This window comes from Oryzias latipes, chromosome 3 (assembly GCF_053564925.1).
Source record: "Oryzias latipes strain Hd-rR chromosome 3, Olatipes_Hd-rR_3.1".
In the NCBI taxonomy this organism is placed as follows: domain Eukaryota; kingdom Metazoa; phylum Chordata; class Actinopteri; order Beloniformes; family Adrianichthyidae; genus Oryzias; species Oryzias latipes.
Genome location: NC_136239.1, coordinates 2,419,528 through 2,433,878, shown reverse-complemented (window position 1 = coordinate 2,433,878; position 14,351 = coordinate 2,419,528). Strand labels below are relative to the sequence as shown.

The 14,351-nt window shown below is 40.3% G+C and overlaps 1 protein-coding gene across 23 annotated transcripts in view; it reads right to left on the bottom strand.

The window, feature by feature from the left end:
* ppfia1 (PTPRF interacting protein alpha 1) overlaps positions 1–14,351 on the bottom strand; it is a 63,898-nt gene that overhangs the window by 32,524 nt on the left and 17,023 nt on the right. The gene's annotated exons all lie outside the window — the stretch shown is intronic.

Here is a 14,351-nt window from a genome sequence, read left to right as displayed (position 1 = left end):
CTCTCATGTAAACACAGACAGACATTTCAATCACAGCAGAACTCTGGCATCATAGGAAACCCAGAAATACAGAGAGCACTGCAGAGAAGGTTTCACTAACTCAGAGAAGGTTTCACTAACTCAGATAATGTGTCACTAGCTCAGAGAAGGTTTCACTAACTCAGAGAAGGTTTCTCTAACTCAGAAAAGGTTTCACTAACTCAGAGAATGTGTCACTAGCTCAGAAAAGGTTTCACTAACTCAGAGAAGGTTTCTCTAACTCAGAAAAGGTTTCTCTAACTCAGAAAAGGTTTCACTAACTCAGAGAATGTGTCACTAGCTCAGAGAAGGTTTCTCTAACTCAGAAAAGGTTTCACTAACTCAGAGAATGTGTCACTAGCTCAGAGAAGGTTTCTCTAACTCAGAGAAGGTTTCTCTAACTCAGAAAAGGTTTCTCTAACTCAGAAAAGGTTTCTCTAACTCAGAAAAGGTTTCACTAACTCAGAGAATGTGTCACTAGCTCAGAGAAGGTTTCTCTAACTCAGAGAAGGTTTCTCTAACTCAGAAAAGGTTTCTCTAACTCAGAAAAGGTTTCACTAACTCAGAGAATGTGTCACTAGCTCAGAGAAGGTTTCTCTAACTCAGAAAAGGTTTCACTAACTCAGAGAATGTGTCACTAGCTCAGAGAAGGTTTCTCTAACTCAGAGAAGGTTTCTCTAACTCAGAAAAGGTTTCTCTAACTCAGAGAAGGTGTCTCTAACTCAGAGAAGGTTTCTCTAACTCAGAGAAGGTTTCTCTAACTCAGAGAAGGTTTCTCTAACTCAGAGAAGGTTTCTCTAACTCAGAGAAGGTTTCTCTAACTCAGAGAAGGTTTCTCTAACTCAGAGAAGGTTTCTCTAACTCAGAGATGGTTTCTCTAACACAGAGAAGGTTTCTCTAACTCAGAGAAGGTGTCTCTAACTCAGAGAAGGTTTCAGTAACTCAAAGGAAGATTTCATTAACTCAGAGAATGTGTCACTAGCTCACAGAAGGTTTCACTAACTCAGGGAAGGTTTCACTAACTCAGGGAAGGTTTCACTAACTCAGGGAAGGTTTCACTAACTCAGGGAAGGTTTCACTAACTCAGGGAAGGTTTCACTAACTCAGAGAAGGTTTCTCTAACTCAGAGAAGGTTTCACTAACTCAGGGAAGGTTTCACTAATTCAGAGAAGGTGTCACTAACTCAGGGAAGGTTTCACTAACTCAGGGAAGGTTTCACTAACTCGGGGAAGGTTTCACTAACTCAGGGAAGGTTTCACTAACTCAGAGAAGATTTCACTAACTCAGAGAAGTATCACTAACTCAGAAAAGGTTTCACTAACTCAGGGAAGCTTTCACTAACTCAGGGAAGGTTTCACTAACTCAGAGAAGGTGTCACTAACTCAGGGAAGGTTTCACTAACTCAAGGAAGGTTTCACTAACTCAGAGAAGGTTTCACTAACTCAGGGAAGGTGTCACTAACTCAGGGAAGGTTTCACTAACTCAGGGAAGGTTTCACTAACTCAGAGAAGGTTTCACTAACTCAGGGAAGGTGTCACTAACTCAGGGAAGGTTTCACTAACTCAGGGAAGGTTTCACTAACTCAGGGAAGGTTTCACTAACTCAGAGAAGGTTTCACTAACTCAGGGAAGGTTTCACTAACTCAGAGAAGGTTTCACTAACTCAGGGAAGGTTCCACTAACTCAGAGAAGGTTCCACTAACTCAGAGAAGGTTTCACTAACTCAGATAATGTGTCACTAGCTCAGAGAAGGTTTCACTAACTCAGAGAAGGTTTCTCTAACTCAGAAAAGGTTTCACTAACTCAGAAAAAGTTTCACTAGCTCAGAGAAGGTTTCACTAACTCAGAGAAGGTTTCTCTAACTCAGATAAGGTTTCTCTAACTCAGAGAAGGTTTCACTAACTCAGAAAAGGTTTCTCTAACTCAGAAAAGGTTTCTCTAACTCAGAGAATGTGTCACTAGCTCAGAGAAGGTTTCTCTAACTCAGAAAAGGTTTCACTAACTCAGAATGTGTCACTAGCTCAGAGAAGGTTTCTCTAACTCAGAGAAGGTTTCTCTAACTCAGAAAAGGTTTCTCTAACTCAGAGAAGGTTTCTCTAACTCAGAAAAGGTTTCTCTAACTCAGAGAAGGTGTCTCTAACTCAGAGAAGGTGTCTCTAACTCAGAGAAGGTTTCACTAACTCAGAGAAGATTTCACTAACTCAGAGAAGGTTTCTCTAACTCAGAGAAGGTTTCTCTAACTCAGAGAAGGTTTCTCTAACTCAGAGAAGGTTTCTCTAACTCAGAGAAGGTTTCTCTAACTCAGAGAAGGTTTCTCTAAGTCAGAGAAGGTGTCTCTAACTCAGAGAAGGTGTCTCTAACTCAGAGAAGGTTTCACTAACTCAGAGAAGGTTTCACTAACTCAGAGAAGGTTTCACTAACTCAGAGAAGGTTTCAGTAACTCAGAGAAGATTTCATTAACTCAGAGAATGTGTCACTAGCTCACAGAAGGTTTCACTAACTCAGAGAAGGTTTCACTAACTCAGGGAAGGTTTCACTAACTCAGGGAAGGTTTCACTAACTCAGGGAAGGTTTCACTAACTCAGGGAAGGTTTCACTAACTCAGGGAAGGTTTCACTAACTCAGAGAAGGTTTCTCTAACTCAGAGAAGGTTTCACTAACTCAGAAGGTTTCACTAACTCAGGGAAGGTTTCACTAACTCAGAGAAGGTGTCACTAACTCAGGGAAGGTTTCACTAAGTCAGAGAAGGTTTCACTAACTCAGAGAAGGTTTCACTAACTCAGAGAAGGTTTCAGTAACTCAGAGAAAATTTCATTAACTCAGAGAATGTGTCACTAGCTCACAGAAGGTTTCACTAACTCAGGGAAGGTTTCACTAACTCAGGGAAGGTTTCACTAACTCAGGGAAGGTTTCACTAACTCAGAGAAGGTTTCTCTAACTCAGAGAAGGTTTCACTAACTCAGAAGGTTTCACTAACTCAGGGAAGGTTTCACTAACTCAGAGAAGGTGTCACTAACTCAGGGAAGGTTTCACTAACTCGGGGAAGGTTTCACCAACTCGGGGAAGGTTTCACTAACTCAGGGAAGGTTTCACTAACTCAGAGAAGATTTCACTAACTCAGAGAAGTATCACTAACTCAGAAAAGGTTTCACTAACTCAGGGAAGGTTTCACTAACTCAGGGAAGGTTTCACTAACTCAGAGAAGGTTTCACTAACTCAGGGAAGGTTTCACTAACTCAAGGAAGGTTTCACTAACTCAAGGAAGGTTTCACTAACTCAGAGAAGGTTTCACTAACTCAGGGAAGGTGTCACTAACTCAGGGAAGGTTTCACTAACTCAGGGAAGGTTTCACTAACTCAGGGAAGGTTTCACTAACTCAGAGAAGGTTTCACTAACTCAGAGAATGTGTCACTAGCTCAGGGAAGGTGTCACTAACTCAGGGAAGGTTTCACTAACTCAGGGAAGGTTTCACTAACTCAGGGAAGGTTTCACTAACTCAGAGAAGGTTTCACTAACTCAGGGAAGGTTTCACTAACTCAGAGAAGGTTTCACTAACTCAGGGAAGGTTCCACTAACTCAGAGAAGGTTCCACTAACTCAGAGAAGGTTTCACTAACTCAGAGAAGGTTTCACTAACTCAGAGAAGGTTTCACTAACTCAGGGAAGGTTTCACTAACTCAGAGAAGGTTTCACTAACTCAGAGAAGGTTTCACTAACTCAGAGAAGGTTTCACTAACTCAGAGAAGGTTTCACTAACTCAGAGAAGGTTTCACTAACTCAGAGAATGTTTCACTAACTCAGGGAAGGTTTCACTAACTCAGGGAAGGTTTCACTAACTCAGAGAAGGTGTCACTAACTCAGGGAAGGTGTCACTAACTCAGGGAAGGTTTCACTAACTCAGAGAAGGTGTCACTAACTCAGGAATAGTCCATTGTGTGCTTGAGATTTATTTATCACTACGGCTGCAATGAACAAGTCTTCTGTTAACATCAGTTGTGTTTTTTTTAGACATGAAGAAACTAAAAACATTTTTACTTCCATTTGAATAGGTTTTCAGAGTCTGAGTGAGTGTATGCTTATTACCCTTTATTTGACAAATGTCCCACCCCTACCAGCAAAAGCCTATCAATTCTGCGTTAGCAACAATCTTACACGATTGCAACCAGTTAAAATACTGTATTGTTTTGACGTTTGTCCGACACTTTCAAAAATGCACAAAAAGCAAATTAAAATAGAAAAAGAAATCTAAGAATTACAAAAATACTTTTGGTTTTGATGGCCATTGAAAATGTAATTAAATGAGACATTTCTATTTACATTTATGCAGGGGTTAAGGACTGCTTTGTGTTTTTGGTCACATTTTTTTTTTCATAAATATCCAAGTGTTTGGTCTTTAGCAACTCAAGGTTGGTGTAATAATGTTAAGCTCACAACTGGCACAATTAGAGCTTCCCTGTGTGCATTGCCAATTGACTTCAAATCCCACAATGCACTGGTTGGCGGCAGTGTCCGGCAGCAGAGCCACCACCAGTGTGTGAATGGGTTTGTAACTGTAAAGCTCCAGAAGTATACGCCGTTTACCATTTGCTAAAGTGTTTGCGAGTCAAAAGACAGCGAGCGAGAGTCCTCTAGGATGATGATAATAAATGAGAGTTATCCTTTGCAATCAACTCATCTTGAGCATTTTATACAGCGTTTCCGTAACTATGCAACACAACGCATCAACACTGTAAACATTGTGTAAATAGGACGACTCATCTGTGTAGCCCTAACTATTAGGCATCAAGACAAAGCCAATGAGTCCACATTCCAGCCTGAATGCCAACGTTGACACTTGAAACAAGGAGCCAGGAATAACAAACATTCTGAACACTAACCACAATTACTAAGACATCCTTTAAAGATGTTTTGTCAAATCAACTCCATCGGTTTCATGCTGGGACTACATTGGCAGCCATGACCTTTTTTCCTCAGGGTAATATAGATTCGATGCATTTACACACAGAGAGATTCAGGCTCTGTTTTGAGGGATTACATGCATGGTTGATCCTCTAAAGAGTGCGCCTTCCTGACTTTTTCTGCCCTGCAGCACTGGACCCGTTCACTCTTCTCCCTCTTCGCCTTTCTGGCCTCTGAGATCTTCCCGCATTCAGAAAAGCAGCAGCAACAGTGGAGGGACTTCAAAGAGGCAGCGGAGGAGTTGCCTTCACCGCTGGTCGCTGAGACTCTTTACGGAACGTCAAGATTTAATTACAGAGTAACCAACCGTCTTCATTCCAGAGCAGACGCTGATGTGCAGCTGTGAAGCGGCATTCCTGTTGTTCTGCATCTGCACCATTTCCAACCGGTCTCAGATCATTTGTCAGATTTAATAACAGGAATAATATAATTCTTGTATTCAAAGCAACATTGTAGGCATTTGGACAAGAAGCAAAAGCCCTATATATTAAGACTATTGAAAAGTGTTATGCACACATGAATATACACTTTTTTGGAAGTTTATACATATTACCAGCAAACACAAAATCACATGTCAGGGGTTGACATAGCCCAGAAATTTGCACTGGCCCAGAGGGCCAGTAGTTTTTAAAAGTTACTGGCCCGACACCGCGCACAGCGAAACCCGCCGCTCCGCAGGTGCTTGCAACTTTAGGGGGGTCCGGGGGCATGTCCCCCCGGAAAATTTTAATATGGTGCAATTTGGTGCATTCTGGTGACATCTACCACTTATTTATACACTTTTCAATGACTGAAAATAGACCATATCAAACTTAAATCTGCTCTAGTCTGTTTCAGATGTTTTGAAGAGAGCACTGCAGTGTAGTAGTTAACACTAGTTCAGAAGTTTTCATGCTGCCTCTATTCACTGCTATTTCACATTTGTTCCTAATCAATAGTTAAGAAGTTTTATTGACTTTTTTGCCCTGACTGCCTTAAGGTTCTGCTTTTTGTTACTGTTGCAAAGTTACATTTACTTTTTAGTTACTTTAGTTACCTAATTAAATTAAATAATTGAAAAATTAAATACAATTACATTACTGAGATCATTCAGTTAACTAGAAATACTTACTGCTTACAGTGTTGTAAAGAAAAACAAAATTAAGTAGTTTGACCTTATACTCCGTTTGAGTCTGAGATTCAGGTATTTTGAGTTGCCTTTGATTCTTTGACATTCAGCTTAAAGCTTAGTGCATACAGTTTCATCTTCAATGCATTCATTAAATATCTTGCTGTCCATACTACTAATTCCACCCGTCACTCCATCTAACATATTCCTATCTATTCCTGCCATGTCTTCCACATCTCTGACATGCTTCAGTCTCTCTTCAGTGACGGTGTTGGATTTATGATCATCGCGGTGAAAAACCACCAGGGGGCGCGCTGATATGTGTGTCAGTTTAAATATATCTGCCTAAAATGTAATAATAACCCACTGGCTTGTTCCTTCGTTGTTGCTGTTTAACATTGTTTAGTATTGAATTGTTACATTCAATAAAGTTTGAAAAAAAAATTGAGTGAGCGCGTGCCGCGACAGCCGCGCGCGCAGGCGGGAGAGAAGGAGAAGAGTGATAAAAGGTTTCCCATAGAAACCCTTGAAGTCTGAACACAGGACTAGCAGAAAAAGTAAATTATAAAGACGAGGTAAATCTACACGTTTTCGCAAAATATACTTTATTGAAAAAGGTGAAAAATGTATTAATTGTTAGATATTTTAGTGGCCCGAGCGGACAAGTAAAAAATAAAGTCTTGTGGTCCGTACTGCTCGAAAAACAGGACCGGTGTAGGTACCGGATGTTCTCGGGTTGCCGGATGTTCTCGGGGTCCTTCAGGGTCCTTCAAATGAGTTATATCACTAGAGGAGACATCACGTGGTTCCTCATGGGAGGAGAGCACCGCCATCTTGGTGAGGTCAAGTTTTGAAGCCCAAATCACTTTTATAACATTTAATAAAGAGCTCTGTTTTTGCTTTCAATCACTTCATTATATGAAAAAGGAGAATGGCTTGAAATTGCTTAGTTTTGTTCAGAAATACAAACTTTACAAGTACCCCTAACTTAACTAGTATTAGACTACTTAGATTTATTTCTATGTTCCTTTATTTTATTTTACTTATGTTTTTATTTATTTGTGTGTTATGTTCATTGTTTCTTTTTTTCCCCTCTATTCTTTATTTTCTATGTCAATATTTTATATTTGGCAATGGTGACTGATCTTCGAGGCAATATTGATTACATCGTTATTGTTCGTTGTTAACGTTAATGTCATTGTTAATGTATGATACCGCAATTGTCAATAAAGTTTTTTTTAAAACTTAGCGACGTTAACTCATTGGTCGTGGCAACTTACAGCCAATCAAATAGTGTGACGTCATCATTGGTCGAAGGACCCCGAAGGACCCAGAGAACATCCGGCAACCCGAGACCATCCGGTACCCACACCGGGCCAGCGGACAAATGGCTATGTCGAGCCCTGCATGTTGAAAATAATATAGTATAAAAAAACAGTTCTTTTGAAACTCCATGAATCTAAAAGGCAAACCGATACAACAGATGACACTAGGCAGTAAAACCTGATTCCAGTGTGAAGACCTTCAGCCCTATTGACCTCATTATTTTAATCCAGAAACTAATTTCTCTTTTTTATGCAGTTGAAAATTTCCTGCTAACCTACACACAATACATACAAAGTCATTTAAAGACAAAAATACAAGAACTTTACAGTAATGAAAGATTTGAGATTGTTGCTGATTTGACACATAAATAGCACTAAGTAAAAAAAAAATGGAAACCTCAGGATTTACAATAAACTAAATGTCAATATCAAGTTTAATGTATAGCCCATTTACAACAATTCAACATCAGCCAAAGTTCAGTACTAACAACAACAAAAGAGGTCAAACCACTGTACGTTAAGAACATAACTTCATCAGAATAGAAGTTAATTTAAACAAAAACTTTCACTAAAATCTGCAAACACACGGTTGTTGATCTGTCTGGTTGTGGAAGATTGCAGCTATGAATGACTGCGTTCAATCTAGATTATTTCAAGAGCTCAGGCTGAGTGGCCCCGAGCGCACAGACAATACAGCGTTTCCTCCTTTTAACGCGGTTCACCTTTGGCAGTCGTGCTGTTTTGCAGATTTCTTCTTTTGCAGTTTTCATGTGCCCCCCTTCCCCCAGTGCATTATCAATCCATCAATCTCCTCTGTGCCGTGTCCCTGTGAAGAATGCGTTTCGCTTTCCAGATCTACATAAATCCTTGATCGTGATCAGATCTTTTGTTTTCATTCTGTATAAACTGGACTTATTTTACTATGAAGGTTTGAACTTTGAGGTTAAAGAAGAGAAAGGAGTGAAAAAGTTCATGTCTGTCTGAGAAACGTGGATAAAGTGTGGAGGAGTTTTACTGTGTGCTGTCAAAAAGAAACGTCTTCATAAAGACAAAGATGTGCACAAATTAACACTTTGTGCACAACTTTGTAGAAAAAATATGAATCCAACATTTAGTTTTACGTCTGTTTTGAATATGATTTGTCTTTGTTTTTAATAGGATTTTTGTTTGTCTTGAATACAAAATCTTAGATGCTGATACATCGAGTCCCTGAAACATCAATTGTTCAAATTTGTGCAGTTGTGTTTCTGTGTATATTTATTGAAAGAAACTAAAATAGAACTTTTTAAATGTTATTGGTCCCATAACAGGGAACTTGTCTTGTTACTATAACTCTTTTTGAAAATGGAATAAAACTAAGAATAATACAGCGATCTCTGGACGTATTTACTCGGTACCAGGCGTCAGCAGCTGATTGTGTAAACCAGGGGTCTCAAACGTGCGGCCCCCAAGATGATATTTTGCAGCCCCCCGCCTTAATATAAAAGTTTAATGTTAGTGCGCCCGCCAGTTTTGTATTAATGACACTTTTGCAGTGTCGTGTGTGGAGCTGACAAACCAACCAATCACAGTGAGGTATCTTACTCTTGGGGGCTTGACATTGACCGGGCTTCAAGCAGGAAAACATTTAGGGCAGGAAACCTGACCGCCCCCTCCCAGGACCACATTTAGGACTTCCTTACTTTCCTTTTTAGAAAGTCTCTATTGGCATGTAATTTTTTAAATACATGCAGCCAGCACTGAACTTTTTTGAATGTTTTATAATTTGTGTAGCCTATTTTTTATCAATAGGTTTTTAAATAGATTTTATTTGATCACTTTAACTACAAGAACTGTCAGGACACCGTTTCCCACAATGCATTGTTTGTAGTCTAACGGTTGATTTGTTTACTTATCCATTTTTTTATTTAGGCATTTGATTTAATTTGATTGATTTTAAACAATCCCCTGCCTTCGCCCACAAGTGGCCGGGATAGGCTCCGGCAGCCCCGTGACCCCGAAAGGGAAAAAGCGGTTAAGAAAAAAAAAAAATGAATGAATGAATGATTTTAAACAGCTCATAATAGAGTATAGTTAATAGTAGATGCTCCTCACAAATTTACTACCAAAGAAGGGACGTATCTGAGGAAGTTACACACCAGTGTTCTCACCAGGGTCCTTGTTCTTATTTTGCGTTATAAAATATAGTCAAAGCTCTGAAATGATTTCATTTTTTAAATTGCTGATTCTAGACACTCAGACACTAACAGGTTTTGTGTGTGTGTGTGTGCGCTGAAGTTTCGGCCCAGCCTCAGCTAGACCCCGCCTTCAGTCGCCCCAAGGTAAATTGAGTTTGAGACCCCTGGTGTAAACAACACATCAGCGGATCGTTTCAGATCCAGAAGTGGTGGAAAACAGCCCATAAGGCTTTTAGGCTGTTTTGCTATATAAATATATACCAAAAAAGTAGACTGAAACCACTTTAAAAGGACTTTCTATGTGTGTGCTGTAGGCCTGCACAATATACCGCAAATGTATCACTATCGCGACATCAAGCTGTGCAATATGCATACCGCAAAAGACGGCGAAATCACAATAAATGGTTACCTTAAATGTGCTAAAACAAACTCATGGCAGCTTGAAATATTGAACAAATGAAATAAATCCCTTTATGCATTTAACCAATCGCAAGGACCCGTTTACGTTGTTGATCAATCAGATGAGCCCTTTCATGTTTGATGTTTGCCTCCTACGTCGACGAGGGTCATTTGGAGTATAATTTTTATACTGTTGCAGTGAAATGGAAATGATGTTTTTGGTTGTTTTGCTATTGGTTTATATACCGCGAATTATATAGTTATCGCAATATTATTCACCAAAATCGCATATCGCGAGTTTGCCTTATATCGTGCTGCACCACAGGACAACTTCCATCATTTTGGCCAATGGGATTGCTAAACAGCACAGCAGGACATGTGCATGGATTAAGGTGCCCACATCTTAAACTTTGAAATCCATAAAAATGGTAAATAATGGCTATTTTCCGTGTTTTCCTTCATAAAAAGCTCTCCTGCAGCTGTACACACAGCCTGACAGGGAGCTAAACCAGAAAATCAGGACAACAATTGTCAGGAATATTTAAACATTTTACTACAGAACATGGTTGCAGGATCATCCGTCTCTGCGGCGTCACTCAGATGTTTTTCTGTTCCATTTTACCTTTCATGAAATACCCCAGTGCACACGTCCCGCCACTGCAACTACTTCTAGAGACGCATTAGAAGTGGAACAAAATATTGTTGCGTAACAGGTAGTTCATGGAACATAGAGGGCTTAAAAAGACGCCTCAGAGGCAGAAGAGAACGGCTTCGACGGGGCCTTGCGGAGCAACCACAGCTGACATGTCATAGTCTGCTGCAGGTGCACAGTTTGTCTAGTCATTGTGGCTGTAGTCACAGCAGAACTATCAATATCAGAAAGACGTAATGGCGGAGTTTGACAATGACAATGATTTTTTTTATGCAACTATATGCCACAACTATATTGTGCCGGTGTAGCTGTGCATTCCAAATTTCCGTTAAGATGTTTACAAATGCGAATCAAGCTACATTCACAAAGTTGTGGGATTTTATCAGCAAATCCAGCTACATCTTCCAGTTTTTATCTCTTCAACCAGTGTATAGCGTAGTAACATGCAGGCTAACTGATCCAAGCTCTCTGTAGGTTTTCCAAATGAGGGGTGGGTTGAGGGGCAAAAAATGTGTGCCAGTGTAATGGGAACAGCACAAAGAACAAAAAGGCAACACATAAAAGCTTTTCAGATAAAAACCAACCTGCAACAGCCATGGCAACAAGACCGAAACCATTTTATGTCATGCAACAGACGGTTTATAAGACTTCACTGTGTGAAATTAAATACACTATATACATGTGTTGTTGTTTCTCTTTCGGCTTTTCCCATCAGGGGTCGCCACAGCGAACGAGCCGCATGGTAAACTTGGCAATGTTTTACGCCGGATGCCCTTCCTGACGCAACCCTCTCAAAGCAACCGGGCTTGGGACCGGCACAGAAGTAGAGAAGGGAACAGGGAGCAGCCCGGATTTGAACCTGGGTTTCACGGACGGAAGGCGCCGCAAACCAGCATGAGCTAAACCGGCTCCCTACTATGTATACACTAAAAAAATTAAATCCTTAAAAATAGTATCCCAACACTAGTTCTGCAGGACTTTTATCTCATTTTGTTTACTTCTAACATGTCATCCGTGTGTTAAATTTAACAGGAAATTCTCGTCTCTGTTCTGTTGTTTTAGAAGTAAAAAATAAAATGGTGGTGTTCTTCAAGATGAGCGGGTGGCAAATGAGACATGATAAACCATCAACTTGGATGCTGTATTAAAGGCTACAGTTATACGTTCATTTTTGGACTTCTCTGCATTCTCTGTTCAATCATTCTGTTCTCTGCATGAGACATTCCTCAGACAAAAAGAGTTTAAACAAATAGCTGTTCTTTCTAAAAGCGCACCATCAACAGACTGCCCTACAACTGGTACCAAGGTCGGTACCAACAGGCCTCCTCACCCCAACATAAGAACTTTAACTGTTCTTACAGGCCTAAAGGGTTTGCTGAAATCTGACACAGTCAGGGTAGCATCTGCTCTTCCTGCAGAGGGACCGGCCATCAAAAACTAATTAGACGCCTCTTATTCAGAGCTGCTTATCCTGCTGGCCAACTGTTCACCAATTGTCTTAAAAAGTCCATCTTCGGGACCTGGGAGTGTTATAATGATCACCGTGTCTTTTTTGTGCCGCTAGTCTCACGATTAGTTCAAATAAAAAGTAACCTTACTTTCTAAGTAGCAGATGAAAACCTTAGACTTATTATAAATTCCTGTATCAAAACAAAACTTTCAAACTGACAACACTGGGCTTCAGCCAAATATGCACCTCATGCATGACACAACTCATCGTTGTGTAGATGTACAATGTGGTCTGCCTGGAAGTCATTGATTGGCAGTGAAATGTTGCCAATTTCCTTAATGCCTTTTTATGGGTCATCCTCCAAACATGAAGTGAAATGAGTTTCCCTATCAAGGAGGTCCACAAAAACTAAATCAGCCATTAAAAATCCTTATTTTTACAGATCTATTCAATCTGTACGGAGGCCGACACGGCTCACACTACATGCAAAAGAAACATGTATGTTTCTTCGGCTCATGTATACGGCATGAGCTGGAGAACAACATAAGTGGAATACAATTGAAATGAGGAATGGACTAATTTACTGTCAAATTAAGTTAATTCAGTTTAAGGTTTTTCAGCGCTTCTTGAGAGGTATGCGATATTTGTACTAGATAACGTGTTTTCCTACTAGATAATGTAATTTCTTACTAATATACGTTTTGCTAGACAAAAAGGTTGGACGCTTATGTCACTATGTGGAGAGCTAGCTAAATTTACATTTTCAGACAAAAGTATATTAGTAAGGAATCCTGTTATCTAGTACAAATATTGCGTACCTCACAAGAAACGCTGAATACCTTGAAACTAAATTAATTTTTTTGAAATTAGTCTGTTCCTCATTTCCATTGTGCTTTGGTTAATGCGGTTGCGTTGTTTCTTTTGCATGTAGTGTGAGTCGTGTTGGCCACAGTAAATCTCAGATGTAGGAAGAAAACCAAACAACAAAGCCGAGCTTTTCACTGAAAGCAACAGAACTACACTAAAGAACCTGTGCCATCAGCTACAGAGAGAGCCACCTTTGGTACATCACCATTCAATCAATCCTATAATTTGATTATTAATCGTTTTTCACTACACTAATGATCATCACTACTTTTGATTTCCCCTAAAACCAAATAGCTTTTTTTTTTTTAATATCCAAACAAAATTCTCTTTGAGTCACACAGATCTTACTAAAGACTTTGCTTTACATAATCAAAGCATTTCAAAGGGCATATACTTTGCAAAGTCAACTTTTTGAGCTTTTGTGTATTATAATGTTCATTCCTCACTAAAAACAAACCCAAAGTGGTATTTTGATCCGTTCATGGATTTCTGTGTATTCCTCTGAACCTGTTCTCCAAGCACCAGCCGCTCCCAACCCACAACAAGCGGGTTCTCACATTATGATGTAGACCAGTGAGAACAGCCCCTTCCAGGAAGAGTCTGTGGTGCAAGCACCGCCCCCAGGCTAAAAGACACACCCACTTGTGGAGCTAGCAGTGATTGGCTAAACTCTTTTTGTTTAAATGCACGATACCATCGATCTTCCAGTTGTGTAACAGATAGTTTCCTTAGACACCGGTCTCTAAGACACCGGGTGTCTGCCGTATTTGTGTTGTGTAGCGATGACCAAGAAACGCTCATCCGATTTAGCGTTTGAACTTGGTGCGGTGGCAAACGCCAAAGAGCATTCTGGTCAGGAATCTGCACCACATTTTGGGGTGGATCCTAAACGCATCAGAGAAAGGAGCAAGCAGATGGATGATCTTATGAAGATGCTGCAGAAAAAGGAGCAAACTATTCCCCGGTGGAGATGCAAAGACAGCGAATTAGAAGAACTGTTTTGAACATGGATTATTGAGCAAAGAGGGAAAGGTGGGCGTGTCTCCAGGAAATTAATCGGCATGAAAGCCAAGAGAAGAGGAACTAGGGTTGTGCCGATGGACGATATCATCGTCCATCGTGATGGGTGACTGACATCCCGATGGCGAGACACCATTGTGATGCCACGCCGCCGCCACGTTGCGAGTCGACACCATAAGCCGCGGTTACATGTGAAAATATCTTGATGGGATCTATGGTCGGATTAGAATCCAACCGTGTACATGGGCCCAGAAAAATGTTTTCTGAATATAAAAACGTTCACTAAGGTCACACTTTCGGTCAGAATAAATCATTCGCACATGCGCAGTAGGGTTTGAAAACCGGAAGGGGGGGAAAATTCCGCCGAGCGGCTTTTTT